General features: G+C 37.5%; 1 long non-coding RNA gene, 1 other non-coding gene and 1 pseudogene across 3 annotated transcripts; 1 reads left to right on the top strand and 2 right to left on the bottom strand.

The window, feature by feature from the left end:
* Window positions 1–203: 203 nt before the first annotated feature.
* Window positions 204–1,218, top strand: LOC143401532 (small ribosomal subunit protein eS1-like; annotated as a pseudogene).
* Window positions 1,219–2,022: 804 nt separating this feature from the next.
* LOC143401537 (uncharacterized) lies at window positions 2,023–8,733 on the bottom strand. 2 transcript variants are annotated; one of them, XR_013091659.1, is made up of 3 exons: window positions 8,324–8,733; window positions 3,500–3,555; window positions 2,023–3,334 (listed from the first exon to the last, which is right to left on the bottom strand). It is a non-coding gene; the product is annotated as an uncharacterized LOC143401537 (long non-coding RNA). The 2 variants fall into 2 exon arrangements; XR_013091660.1 differs by having other exon boundaries at window positions 2,023–3,328.
* On the bottom strand, window positions 8,646–8,751 carry Trnal-caa (transfer RNA leucine (anticodon CAA)). The gene is made up of 2 exons: window positions 8,714–8,751; window positions 8,646–8,691 (listed from the first exon to the last, which is right to left on the bottom strand). It is a non-coding gene; the product is annotated as a tRNA-Leu (tRNA).
* Between the last annotated feature and the right edge of the window lie 6,854 nt (window positions 8,752–15,605).

Below are 15,605 nucleotides of genomic sequence, written 5' to 3'. Positions count from 1 at the left end.
ATATCTCCTTTCTGTGAAGCACAGATAACTCAAGGTAATCTTGTCCTCCACCCCCAGGTTAGGGAATGGGAGAGAGGGACAAGATGAAAAGGAAAAAACTTGTCCCTTTTAAAAATAAGCATTAGAGATCACCTAGACTGCGCTGTATGCCTAAATTCTCTGTCTAGTTGCGGTTCTGCCCTTTTGACTCTTTGAGCAGAGGGATGGCGATAGACCAGAACAAGTGCCTTATCAAAGGCCGAAAGAAGCGAGCCAAAAAGAAAGTAGTTGATCCATTTTCTAAGATTGGTATAATGGGAAAGTACTATGTTCAATATAAAAAATATTGGAAAAACGTTAGTCGTCGGGACCCAAAGAACCAAAATTGCATCTGATGGCCTCAAGGGTTGTGTGTTCGAAGAGAGTCTTGCTGATGATCTGCAGAATGATGAAGTTTCATGTAGGAAGTTCAAGCTAATTTTTGAGAACTTCAGGGGAAAAACTGCCTAACCAGCTTCTGTGGAATGGATCTTACTGGTGACAAAATGTGCTCCATGGTCAAAAAATGGCAGACAATCATCGAAGCTCATATTGATGTTAAGTCTACTGATGGTTATTTGCTGAGTCTGTTCTGTGTGTTTTTTTTTTTTTTTTTTTTTTTAAAGAGAGAGTGGAGGGAGGGAGGGAGAGGGAGAGAGAGAGAGAGAGAGAGAGAGAGAGAGAGAGAGAGAGAGAGAATTTTTAATATTTATTTTTTAGTTTTCGGCAGACACAACATCTTTGTTTGTATGTGGTGCTGAGGATCGAACTCGGGCCACACGCATGCCAGGCGAGCGCCCTACTGCTTGAGCCACATCCCCAGCCCCCTGTGTTGTTTTTACTAAAAAATGCAACAATCAGATACAGAAGACCTCCTATGCTTAGCACCAACAGGTCAACTGAATCCAGAAGATGGTGGAAATCATGACAAGGGAGGTGCAGACAAATGACTTGAAAGAAATTGTCAATAAACTGATTCCAGGCAGCAGTGGGAAAGACATAGAGAAGGCTTGCCAATCTATTTATCCTCTTCATGATGTCTTTGTTAGAAAAGTAAAAATGCTGAAGAAGTCCAAATTTGTAGTGGGAAAATACATGGAGATTTATGGTAGTAGTTCTGTAAAAGCTGCTGGAGATAAGATAGGTGCTAAAGTTGAGTGATCTAATGGTTATGAACCACCAGTTCAATAATCAGTTTAACATTCAGATTTTTAATAGTTACAAATAAAAAGTCCTCTATGTGAAAAAAAAAAAGCCTCAGAGCAAGGAGGGCTGAATTCAAAAGGTGAAGTGGACCACTGTTACAACACTACAGATAGTATTTACAGATCTCTTTGTACTAGGAACAATTATGCATTTCACATGCATTATCTCATTTCATTCTGGAATTCAAACTCATGGTAGCTGATCTCCTGATAGTCAATAATTTGAAACTGGAAAATACCTTGGCCTTTCACCTGAGATGTCAAGATGCTGCTAATTCCCTCAGGTAGTTCACCTTTTGTTTTCTCAGGGAGCTAAATTCTGATGTTTGGGAGAGATTGTGGTGTTTTTGCAAGTTTTTGAGGAAGAGATTTAGCAGTAGGCATTTCCCTATTCCATCTGACAGATAAATGCTATTTACTTTAAAAAGTTGAAGGTGGGGGTGAGAAGTAAGAAATTCCATCAGTGTTGTGAAAGCTTTTCAGAGAATAATTAATTCTTACTCCATGAAAAAAATAAACAATATGAGTTCTGCAGAGAGAAGTAAAATAAATCCAGGAACACAGGATACATTCTGGAAAAGAAACCATCTATTCCCACAGTGACTCTCGAAGGGAATTTAAATTATCCTTTCCTTTTGTTACAGAGCTGAGGCCTTTGGGAAAACTGAGGAAACACAAAGACCCCCCTTCTTCAAACCCCGATTTTTGCAATCAAATCAGAAAGATTTCAGACATGTTGCTCAGAATAACAAGAATGACTTTATTGAAGGAACAGGAAAAAGGAGAGTGTATCCTCTCAGAAAGAGGGACAATATGCCTCTCTAGCACTCCAGTTTTATTGGGGAACCCAGAGAAGTTTCCAGAGAGTCCCGCCCAGAGCCACTGGGATCACAGATGTGCACCACTGTGTTCAGCTCTATGTGGATTCTTAATCATACATTTTTACAGATTTTATGGTTAGGTAGAACTACCCTTATCTCCCAGCATTTTAGGACTGAGCCACAAAAGTCTCTCCCTTCAGGGTAACTTGGGTTCTTCTTATCAACATTATTTTGGTACTGTATTTCTCCTGCAGATAGGTAGTTTACTGAGGAATGTGACATATCCTGTCCAGTTAGGCCAGGCAGGGCTGCAGATAAATTGCTTCTTGGAAAGAAAGCATGTGGGAATCAGCAGAGTGGGCCCATTTTATGGAATTATTCTCTTAACCTTGTATTCCCACCATTATTATCTGTCTGTCCCCCTAATACTTTCTTTTAAATAATCTGTAATTTAGTTTTCTTGATGGAGAAAATAGTTCTATGGAGGTAAAGTATGCAGAGCACCCAGGATTCCAGAGTTAATGGGAGTGGAGGAAAAAGGAAGAGAGACAAAGAGGAGGAAAGAAATGAAGTGGAAGCTTTCACAGAAAAGATTACTAGGGTCATTAATTCTGAGGCTCATAGTTTAAAACTATAAATGATTAGATCAGATATAAATTCAAGTAAGTCATTTCCTCTATATTTCTTTCCTTTATTATTATCGTTATCTTGAAATCAATGAAAATAATACCTGAAAAACTTGCATAATAGCACTGGCAAGTAACAATAAATTTCAAATAAATGCCCATTATTATTCCATACTTAATGGTTGGAAAATCATTTCAAATTGGAGGATACTTTCCGAGTTGTAGAGATAGATGCCTATATTACCCACTTGTTAATAAATTTAGCTTTTATTTGAGATTTATGAGTCAGGGAAGCTTCCACCATATAAAATAGACAATGGTAGAACAGTGAGTTTTGCAAAGTAGGAACAAAGAAACAGAACAACAACAAAATCTGACTGGTTACATCAGGTTATTTTTGTGTGTGTGTGTGTGTGTGTAAGGTTTAAAGTCTCTGTATCCTGGAATTGTAACAATGAAAGTTCTGGTTCCTTTGCCACCTGATGAAGCAATTGCAGAGACAGATGGGAGGAGAATGAGCCTTACTGGCAAGAAGCTGGCAAGTTGGAAGATTCCATTTTGCCAGGATGTTACTTTCGTCATTTGGTGAAGGCCTGAAGGTCATTTAGTGGTGCATGCCTGTAATCCCAGTGGTGGTTAAGTGCTCCTGTGTTCAATCCTGGTACTCAAAAAAAAAAAAAAAAAAGGAATCAGAAAAGGTCAAAATGGCAAATGTGCCCTCCATCAAGGGGTAGCAGACAGAAAGCTTATGTGGGGTGTTCAAAGACTCTATTTTGGCATAGTCAGGTGAGCACTGGAATAGTCATTAATTCTTGCAGTTATCAATTACCTTTCAAAGTTGCCCATAGGTCACCAGGCATTTCAGATATTACTGGTTCCTGTAAACTTAAAGAAAGATTACTAATTAAAATATGACTGGCAGTGTTCTTTCATGTCTTCTCTCACTTTTCAGGCAAGTCTGGCTTTATTGATTAATTATTTAGAAAGGGAGGCATAGGGGAAGGAAGCAAAGCAGAAGCAGTGAAAACAGACTTGCTAGTGCTAGAAGAGAATTAACCCATTTATCAGCTTCAGAATCTCCTGTTTTCAGGAAAAACTGGTCTGTTGGGGGGTCAATTTACTTCCTTAACGGTTCATTTTGATTATGTGGCACTTAACACTAGTTGGTTTGGTCTTTCTACTGAGGCCTACTGAAGGAGGTCACTCTAAAACAATGACATCCCATAATTTTGGTTTAACCAAATTCAATCCTAAAACCCAATTCTGTGATTGTGTTAGTTAAATAGTGGAAGTAAGACAGGATATAAAAAGTAAGGATAGGTAGGAAGAGACAAACAGGAAAGGAAAGAGGAATTAAAACTTTAAAAACTCCATGAACATCCTCAACCTTCATCTCCCCCCAGGCCTGTTTTCCTCCATTACTAAATTCTTAAATCAATTTAGAGAATTGTAAGTCCAGTGAATTAGTGCCTGTATGCTTTGTTGGATTACAGAATGTTTTTTAAAAGAAACCTAGAGAGAAAAATTGTTAAAGAACCATCATATATATGGGCATAAGTCAAGTGCTGACTATTAACCAGATAATGTCAACCTGAAGATTCTGAAAACAACAACAACAAAAACAGACCCTCTGGCCTGCTCTGAGTGCTACTATCACAGGAATCCAGCTCATTAGGCTGATGCCTACCCATATTTTTTATGTTCACCATTTATAGCTTCATTTAAAAGAAGAAGCCAGACACCCCCCAAAGCAAGTTTCACTGTTCAGGGACTTCACTCCTTCTCCCGTTGAGTGCATATCCTGTTCTATTGCTTGCTTTCCTGAATAAATCTCCTTGTTTTCCTAAATAGATCTCTACTTATGCTTATTTTGAAGCATCCTGAAACTTCTTTCTATGTTTTAAGTCATGATCTGTGAGGACGGAGTTTCCCTTCTGGGGAAACTTTTTCTGACCCCATATGGTGACAGAAGAATATGTTCAGGTTTTTTGTTTGTAGTTGAACCCAGGGCCTTATTCATGTTAGGCAGGCACTCTCCACTGAGCTACATCTTCATTCCATTGCCTCTACACCTTCTTAAATGGGGAGAGAGGGTCTCACTAAGTTGCCCAGACTCATCTGGAACTTATGGTCCTCCAGCCTCAGCCTCCTGAGTAGCTGGGATCATAGGCATGGACCACCACAGAAGACCAGTTTTCAAGGTAGTAATTACATCGTGTCCCAGATGTATTCTGTCAAGAAAAACTGATTAAAACAAACAAAAAGATTTCCAGGGCTGCGGTAGTAGCTTAGTGGTAGAGAGGTTGCCTAGCAAGTGGGAGGCACTGGGTGTTAGAACAAAGAGACCAGTCTGGACGCAAACTTCACAGATCATTTCAACCTTTATTCAGGAACGGGACTACACCTAGTGGAATGGACCCACTTTTCTGGTGGAAAATGAGCCACTGAACAAAGGAAGAAACTGGGCTTATGTAGATTATACTGAGAGGTGACTTAATTAATGAGTGTGCCAGCTTGGGCACTCAGGAATTTGGGGTCTGTTTTACTGGGCAAAATGTGAGGGAGTCTAGGGTCAGTAGTCAGTCTCTGGGATTTATCTTACTGGACCTGATGGAGGAGCTGGGGTCAGTGGCTTATATCTGGCAAGGATTAGTATGTTGGCCTCTTTCCAGAGATTGCCTTTCTATGTTTGATGGACACCTCTTCTCCAGGGTTTGTTTCATCACCGGGAAAGAAAGTATTGGGAAAGGATCAATGTTCTCAGTGTATGGCTTTCCTTCTCATTCCGTTTTCCCAGGACTCACTATTTTGGAGGTTTGTCATTTTCCATATATAATAATACTGGTTTCATCCTCATCCACATAAAAAAAAAAATAAATAAATATATTGTGCCCATTACAACTTAAAAAAAAAGATTTTCAGGTATTTATCTGGGGCAACTTTTATTGTCATTTTGAGTTATCTTACAACTTGTGTTTTCACTTCCTAATTTCAGGAAGTAGGAAACTAACAATAGTCCAAATGATTTTCATCCATTAGAACACAAATGACTAGTTCAGTGGAAAGCAACTAATCATTATTCTAGATATTGACATGTTTTTAAAAAAATCTACCTGGTATATTTATTCCAGAATTCCAGATTATCTACAAATATGCAGCACTTTGAATTTTCTTTAGAATAACTGTAACACCTTTCTAGTTGCTACATTATTTGCTTGATTAAATGGGCTTTTTGACACAAATTCATTTTTATTTGTATTAGTCATATTTTATTTTATTTATTTCTATTTTTTTGGTGCTGGGGATTGAACCCATTGTACACTTTAAGCATTGGCTCAGTCACTGAGCTAGATCCCCAGGCCTCAATTTTATTTTTTTAAGAAAAAAAATATTTTTAATAATTTGGAAACAATTGAGGCATATACATCAATGGCAGAAACAAGACATCAACTTTGTCTGGCTCATAAGTATAGCTTCAAAGACCATGATTTGGGTCTGAAGCTAGAATGCGCTTTCCTACTCCTTTCTCCTTTGTCTAGGCCCTGGGGCCCAATAGACACTCTTTGAGGCAAGTTGGAAAGACTCAGTTGGGCATGTCTATAAAACACCAACACAAAGAACTGAGGGAGACCACAGCACAGCTGAACATTAAGAAAAAAATGTTGGTCTAAGAAAGTAAAAAATTTTAATAAGATTAATAATTCCTCTGCCTGCAGGAAACAGCAAAGAAGGAGTGGAATGAAGTTTTGAATTATCTTCCCAGGAATTCTTCACAGTTTTGTAAACTTTCATAATCCTTCCCTCCCTCCCTCCCTCCCTCCCTCCCTTCCTTCCCTCCCTCCCTAAAATTAGTCTTTAAAATACAGTGCTGGAAATGTAGCTCAGTGGTGGAATGCATCCACAAGACACGGAGTTTGATCCACAACATTGCCAAAAATAAAAACAACCCCCCCCCACCACCAAACTACTGTGGCAGTCATATAAAAAGTCATTATGTCACAATCCTTTTTTTTCTTTTCCTCTAGAAATTTCCAGGCGAAACACTGCTATCTCCCCCCCACCCACCCAATACTATCTTCTGTTTTCTAACTCACCTCCAATTCTCCAAAAGGAAATACACATTCTTCCAAAGTCTTTGAAGATATACTTGTCTGCTCCCCGGGGGTGGGGAAAGTGGGGATGTCTATTAAGGCAGTGATACACATGAATTTGTTATATCATGCCTTATTCTCTTATATATTTAATAATAATAGTAGAAATCATACAAGAATTCATTTTATTTCCCCTGTGTAAACTTTTATATTAGATTTCTTCCTTCCTTTCTCTGTTGGAGATTAAACCAGGACCTCATGCTAGCTAAGCAAATGGTCTACCACTGAGCTACACTCTCAGCTTTGTAATCCATTTCATATCTCACATAATGAATTTAAGTGCTGCAAGGATCTAGAACTGCTTAGCATTACTTGAAACCATTTGGTTCCAGCCACCTGAGTTCAGACATTGCCTCCCAAATGGCTAGATCTTGTCCATGATGACTATCTCCTGAGAATCCTATTATTAGATAACCCAGCTTTCATTTCTCCTGCCCATTTTATCACATTTTTATTATGAGGATAAAATCAATAATAAAATTAATACAGTGCTATTATGAGTGGTCAAATTGAAAGAGAACTGTATGATTGTGCATATATAAATCTTTAATAGCTGGCATTAGATGTTTAGTTTGAAGGTCTATGACTCTTATTCTTCTGAGAGATAAGTCTTGGTATGTGGTATTCCTGAAGCAGAGCCAAAGTTATTTAACTACAATAAAAGCTCAACAAGGCCAGAAAATTTCATTTTTGTAACCTTAATTTTTTATATTTTACTGTCATACCCTCTGGTCTGTATCCTCTGGCACATAATGAACATTCATTAACTATTGATTGGATGAATGATAAGTTCAAATAACCCTAAATATTCCGTTAAAAAAAAAAAAGAAAAAGAAGAAGTAGTTAAACAAAGTAGGTTATAAACAACTATCTTATGGAACGATTTTCAATATTTCCTTTGTGAGGAAAAAAGAAGAGCTTCAAGTGGAAAAAGTTCAAAAAATTAGTAAATGAAAAATATTTCAGAACAGTATAGTATGATTTCATATCTATTAAAAATGAAATATTTATGAATACATAAGTAATGCAGAGATAAAAGTAAAAAATGCAATTGACAGTGGTTATATTTGGGAGAGAAAGTATACCTTTCATATTTTATTCAGGAGTTAAAAGAGTACCGCAGCCGGCTGGCTGGGCAAACTAACGGGGGTGGGGGGGCGGAGGGCGGGGTGACGAACCACTCCTGCTGTATCAATCTACACAAGTTGCTCGTCACCCCCCCCCCCCGCCCCCCGTTATTTTGCTGCAGCCGGACTGCGGCAAAAGAGTATTCAATTTTGACGAGACAATAATGATCAGACGCCAAGCTGAGTATGAATGAGCATTTTACAAGGTAAATGTTTGAGAACTAGTTCTATGACTTTTGTAGTGAAGAGAGCAAAGGATCCGTTTTACGATTTCTTTAGAGACCGCAATGACATCAGCCAGAGTTGTTAATTGTTAGAAAAGTGCTACAGGAAGCATCCAGGGGAATACTTGGGTCTGGGACACAGAGGATGTACCTGACTGTAAACTCTTTTCTCCTCCAGTATCGCAGGACAGGTAGCAACCGGGGTCCCAAATTCCGTGACTTTCAGATCATCTTGCGATCCAGCAGACAAGCCATTTTCTTGTATCCCATTCTTTATTAAGCGTCTGTGTCTCAAATCTCGCGGTTTCTTGAAAATACCGCGATGCTTCCGCTGCGATTTTTTTTTCCCAATGTTGATAGTTTGTGAGAAAAGTCTAAAAGTGAAAAATTTTAAAAGTAGGTTGGTAATCATTTATAAGTACTGTTAAAAACAATGTGTTTTTTTTTTTTTTAAAGGGGAAGAAAAAGAGATGTGTCAGAAGTGGGATTCGAACCCACGCCTCCATTCGGAGACCAGAACCCCCAGCGCGGGGAAGCGGAGCTTGAGTCTGGCGCCTTAGACCACTCGGCCATCCTGACACCCTGTGGGATGAGAGAGATTTTCTAGTGAAGTAGATCTAGGAGCAATCAACGTTTCTGATGTACAGAGAAAATGATATCAGTATTTTCTAATAACTGTTAGAGAAGACTGCCACCTGTGGATTGAAAGTGAAAAAGAGTTTGCAAACGGGGGAAAACAAAATTTATGAATAAAATTGGATACAAATTTTATTCTAAGTGAAGCCAGCCAATCCCTAAAAAACAAATGCCAAATGTCTTCTTTGATATAAGGAGAGTAACTAAGAACAGAGTAGGGAGAAAGAGCATGAGAAGAAGATTAACATTAAACAGGGATGAGAGGTGGGAGGGAAGGGAAGAGAGAAGGGAAATTGCATGGAAATGGAAGGAGACCCTCAGGGTTATACAAAATTACATACAAGAGGAAGCGAGGGGAAAGGGAAAAATAATGCAAGGGGGAGAAATGAATTACAGTAGAGGGGGTAGAGAGAGAAGAGGGGAGAGAAGGGGAGGGGAGGCGGGATAGTAGAGGATAGGAAAGGCAGCAGAATACAACAGACACTAGTATGGCAATATATAAATCAGTAGAAGTGTAACTGATGTGATTCTGCAATCTGTATACGGGGTAAAAATGGGAGTTCATAACCCACTTGAATCAAAGTGTGAAATATGATATATCAAGAACTATGTAATGTTTTGAACAACCAACAATAAAAAAATTGGATACAAATTTCTTTTGAAAATGAAAGTCTAATGCCTTACAACTGTCATCTCCATCTTGAGAAGGACCTGCAAACATTTCCTTTCCCCAGCAGGCCCAGATTTCAGGAAGGAAGGAAAGAACATCTTTTTGCCTAGGTCCCTCGGTTGGCTTTCCGACCCCCACTCTTCCTTGAATTCCTGCTTAAAGTCAGAAGTCAGGCTTCCTCTTGGGTTTCCTTCTTTTTCTTTCTCTCTTTCTTTTTCTGATTTTTATTTTTTTATTTTTATTTTTTATTTATTTATTTATTTATTTATTTTGGTGCTGGGGATTGAACCCAGGGCCTTGTGCATGGGTTTCTTTTCTATGAAGATGGACGAGGAATAAAAATACAAAGCCCTGAAAAATAGACACCGGTTTTATGGTACGGCTGTCTCTTATCCCCATATTTCGGCTTATTTTGTCCCCAGAACTGCCTTGCCATTTGTTGAAAAGTTTTTCTTGGGCCGGGAAAATGATAGCCGGGGCACAGTGGGAAGACAGTGCCCGTAGGTTGCCATGGCTCCCGCCGATACTGGGGCCTCAGCGACTAGGCATCTAGATCACGAGAAACTCCTGCAACTACACCTTCGCTGACCTCACCCCTTCCCTACCCCGCCTACAGTCTCTCTCAGGTGTTCCCAATTTAGTCTCCAAGGCGTCCATTGCCAGGTCGGGAAACTTAGTGGTAGTTTTCAACAGGAATGTGCCACATTGCCAGACCAATTTTTCAGCTGTTCTTCAATTTTGCACCAAGTAATCAATCGGGCTCTGGACTTGGAAGGCCCGAGGTCACATTTCTTACTAGGCCCCTGAGACCAAACAGTAAGAAATTATTCTCCCAACTACAGCAAGAGACTGCTATAATAACGTTCGTTCCAAATAAATTAAATTAAATAACGTTCGTAAAACAAATGCTGCCCAGGCAGTGCCAACAAATTTCGTGGTAAGAGCTCAATAAACTCAACTGTTTTAACAGCTTTTTTAAAGCTATATTTAGAGAGTAGAAATATATTTTAATTAGATTTTGTCCTTATAGGTATTGTTTTGAACACACACAAAAAGGGTTTCCTTTTCTTTTTGTAAGGCAAAGTTCTCTTCTTCTTCTTTTTTTTTTTTTTTGCTTGAAGAAAAGTTTCAGTAGGTCCTATCTTGGCTTTCCATAGATTCCTCACTTTCATATTGTACTTTTGATAATTTAAAAATGGGGAGTGAGATATATAGTCAACACTGGTTTCTCAATCTCCCTTCCAGATATGAGATTTGCTATATTTTCTTTGATCGTCTACAGCTCTACTGGAAGGAAACTGTACCACAAGTGATTTCTGACACAACCACACCATTAATTATTTGTAATTAATGTTTTTTTCAGTTGCAAAGTACACAATTGTAGAAGATACAAATAAGTAAAAAAATAAAAATTATCCATAACTTCTTCACTTGTTAGAATTTAGTCCTATCATGTCATACAGTTCTCAAAAAGTCATGTTTAATATATACTTGGCTAATTTACTCTTCAAATTAACATATTACATATATACTTTTTAAGAAGTATTCTTTTGCACAAATTTTCATAACTGCAGATATTATATCAAATGTATTATCACACACTGGATTTTTTCTGATTTTTTATTTTCATGAGCAATACTGGAAAGAACAATTTTGTGTAAATATTTTCAAGCATCCATAATTATTTCCTCAAATTTTTATAAGAGGAATCACTAGATCAATGATTATCCCGTTTTGAAAACTTTTAATACATGCCGTTCAACTACCTGCTTAAAAAAAAAAAAAAATGTTGGAGAGGGGTTGTGACTCAGTGGTAGAGTGCTCGCCTAGCACATGCGAGGCCCTGGGATAAAATAAGGATGTAAAATAATGAAAAAAAAAAAAAAAGTGAGGCAATTTAAACACCTCAAGCCTGACCAACAAAAGATACTAGGATCAAACAACAGAATATTTTAATAGGTTAAAAATGATAATACATATTTTATAGATTATTAAATTCAACATTCAGGTTGAAAGGATTTTTATACTTCCTCAGTAAACTGCTTATCAAATTTTTATTGAGGTGTTCACCTTTTCTTACTGGCTCATAACTCACTTTATGAAAAATAAACTCTGTGACATAAGTTTCTACTTACCAAGAACATAAGGAGAAGTTCCCTTCATATATACTAACAAGAATTTCATTAAGTTCCTTTGAACATTTAGTTTATTTCTATCTCATGGAAATTATGAGCTATAAAATAAAACAGGGTCCATCTTTAAAACCAAATTGTGGCCTACATTTAGCTCCCTTGGAATGTTAAGCTGTGCATTTACTTTTGTTCGTAGTATTTTTTTTTTTTTTAATTTGGTGCCACCCTGAGTCTTTCTTCCTTTATGGCATGTTAGGCTGTGGCTCTCTTGATTTTGCTTTAAATGGCTTCACATCTTCTTTGGAATAAGATGAGATATAATTAAATATGTAATTGTTTTTTTTACTATTGACTAATAAATAATATTTATTATACAGTAGGACTCCCCCAGAGGCCATCCTATAATTTTATGAAAATGTCTTCTACAAGAGGAAATTTAAAGGCCTAACAAATTATTTAAAGATGGTGATGGAGACTAAAATGGAAACAAGCTGAAAGTGGTGGTCTACATAAAAACAAAACAAAAAAACACATATAGTAAGGGGATTGAACCCAGGGCCTCATGCATGTTAAACACCCACTCTACCACTGAGCTACACTCCTAGTCCCTGGAGTGTCTTATATGAAATTCATAAAATTATCTTGCTTTCTGATATCATGTCTAGGATTCACTTTTTCTTTTTCTTTCTTTTTTTTTTTTTTGTGGTGCTGGGGATTGAACCTGTGTGTGTGAGGCAAGAACTTTACCAACTGCACTATATCCCTAGTCACCAGGATTCACTTAGAATTGGGGAGGGAGAGAGTATCAAAATTGAGATGAGGTTATATTATTGATCATAAATTGATGGTTGAAGTTGGGAGATAGGATGGTGGTTTCATTATACATTTTTCCCCATTTTTGTGTATACTTAAAAGGTCTCTATCAGGAAAGGTTCAATACAGAAGTAAAACAGTTATGGATGGTAGAACACTTGCTTGCATCTAGAAGCACCAGGTTCAATTCCTAGCATTTCAAAACTGCAGAGGGGAAAAAAAAAAATGATGTATTATCTCATCAAAAGCATCTATGCAAGTTGTTTTGGCATATTATTAAAAAAATATGTTGTCCTAGTGACTTGGAGGCTGAGGCAGGAGGACTTCAAGTTTGGAGCCAGCCTCAGCAACTTGGCAAGGCCCTAAGCAATTTAGCAAGACACTGTCTCAAAATTAAAAAAAAAAAAAAAAAATTTAAAAAGGTGTGGTAGGGGGTAATAAGCAGTGGTTAAAACCCCCTGGGTTCAATCCCCAGTACCAAAAAGTATGAAAAACTAATAATATTTAGGTTAAAAATATGAAATCTTTCTAGACTAAAATTCATTCTCTTCACTTTTTCTATTACATTCTTTCGCACCACAAACTGAACTGGGTTTGGCATCACAGCCCATAAAAATCCAAATTCTATATGCGCTTTGAATGAAGAATCTGGTAGAGACATGAGTGTAACCAAAAGGGTTATCTTCAGATGCTCTGCTTACATTTCAAATGTTCAAATGCAAAATTAAGGCAACAACTGAGCCAGGTATATTTAATTTACACTTCTTCAACACAAAAAAAGGAAATATAACTGGGGCAATACTATCAAATACAAGTATTGTTTGCATGTCTTAATATTTAAAATACTTACTTGGCAGATCCAATTAATTCCCTTATAATAATCCCACCAACTCTGGTTTGGGGCTTTCTCATTATTCTTTGTGGAGACCTCATAGCAGGAATTTCTGGGATAAACAAGGTTCAGGATATTAATTCAGTAAATTAATTGCATAGTTAATATTTATTGCTGGACCAAGCTAGGGGGCATCAGGTCCTCAGCCTCAAGAAAAAAGAGTACTAAGGAACCCGTAGTGGTAGACTGCTTGCTTTGCAGATTCAAGGACCTGAGTTCAATCCCTAACATGGTGCAGGATTTGGAATTTGGGGTGGGACTAAGGTAATAAGAAACGTAAACCTAGCATTTCAGCTTCCTCTTAAAGATTACTGTGGTACAGAGTTCTGAGATAATCTTTTGTTTACTTCTTTTTGTTATTTTTCCTTACTGACTTTTATTTTTCCAAGGACAGAAGCCATGTTATCTTGTATTCTCCCCCACAGTCAGGTTCAACTAGGATACCTAACACTGGTTAATTGTGTATTTGAATCAAAGGATCATTTTCTTCCATTTGTTGAACCTTTTGAGCTTTGTTTTATTTTTCTGGGAGATGTGAATTCCTCCTTCATATACCCTTTGTTAGAGACAATCAATGACCATAATAAATGTTAATAGATAACAGTAACAAATGACTTTCATTTACCATCTGACAGCAATTTGCTCTTAATTTCATAGTGTGCCTTTAAGTGGTAGGCAATTTTGACATAATCTCTCATCTTCTCTTAAATGTACATGGTAGAGGATAGGAAGCATACTCAGGTTCCTTAGTTTCTAAACATCTCTTCTGGGCCTCATCCGCTCTTGGGAAAGGTGCTCTTCTCTGCATCCTGGGCTGTACCAGGAAAAATAAGAGCAGCTCAAGACCCAAGTGTGTGTGCACATGCATATAAACACACACATACAAAATTCTCCTCCATTAGTAAAAAGAAGTTGTTGTAACCCCAATTAAAAAATTTAGATGTTCCAAAGAAAGAAATAAAGAGGAGCCAGAAGAATCCTATTGAGTCCCATGTTTGTCTTTAGTGGCCCATATCCTCACTCAATTAATTCAAAGGTTTCTTATTTTTCTGCAGATGAGTAAAATTAGAATCATTTACAAGTTTATTTATCCCCAAACTAGCATTTAAAAACAAAAATTAAATACCTATAAACACACACCCCCAAATTAGAAGCTAATAACACATTATCAACCAATATCCTCTTCTTTTCCTTCCTTCCCCACACTTCATAAAAATAACCATGATTTTTTTGTTCATTTAAGAAGGGTATCATAAGTATATAGTCTTTGAAGACTTTTTTTCACCCAGCATTAAGATTTACCCTTATAGATATGTCCATAGCCTCATCACTGGGACAGTAAAAACCAGGAGTCCATTTCAAGGGCATATTTCATTGAAAACGTACAAGGTATCTTTATTCTTCCTTCCTGCTCCAAGGGACTAAGTGAAAGTGGAATGTGATTTTTTGAATGAAAGTCTTGACTCCATTTTCCAGTTACAGAACCTCAAGTCTACAGTAAATAGTCATAGGCAGGCGTCTCAGGTTGATGAACTGGCACGTCAAGGTGTCCAGTCTCTGCTCTGCCTTTCCCATGTAAAAAGCATAATCTATGTATATATACTATGTGTAAGAATCTGAGGTATGTGGTCATGTGTTCCATCTCAGTTTGAATCCTGGCTCTGCTGCTTCCTAGCTATACACCTAGGGTAAGTCATTTACCCTGTTTCGGTTTCTTTATCTGTAAAATAAGGGCAACAATACACACTTCATGAGGTTGTTGTGTTAAGTCTGTTACTCTTCACACTATGTTCCAAGCATTGCTCTGTGAGTCATAATTTATATGCATGTATCTGTTATTCTATGCATTTATATCTCAGAATAAAATGGTAAAAGCTGATCTAGCCTCATGGAATCCCTTTTCTGTAATCTCTGAATTATTTCTCATAAAGCCTGATGAATAAATAAATGACACATTATCAACAATTCATGATAGCAATCAAACGTCAATGAAAGGATATATAGCTAACAGAATCTTGTCTTCAGAAGCCATGTTCAGAAGTAGAAGATCAAATTCCTGGAAATAGAGCCTCTCTGCCTCATATTTCTTCCTCAGTTCATGGTGACTAGGTACCCCAAGGGTTTGGGATGGTGGTTCTGTTAGGAAGCAAAATTTGGGCCTTCTGACATATTCCAAGCCAGGAATATCCAACATTACTTTTTTTTTTTTTTTTTGGTACAGGGGATTGAACATAGAGGGGCTCAACCACTAAACCACATCCCCAGCCCTTTTATTATATTTTATTTTGAG

Source organism: Callospermophilus lateralis, chromosome 6 (assembly GCF_048772815.1).
Source record: "Callospermophilus lateralis isolate mCalLat2 chromosome 6, mCalLat2.hap1, whole genome shotgun sequence".
Lineage (NCBI taxonomy): Eukaryota > Metazoa > Chordata > Mammalia > Rodentia > Sciuridae > Callospermophilus > Callospermophilus lateralis.
This window is presented reverse-complemented; position numbering and strand designations above follow the sequence as displayed.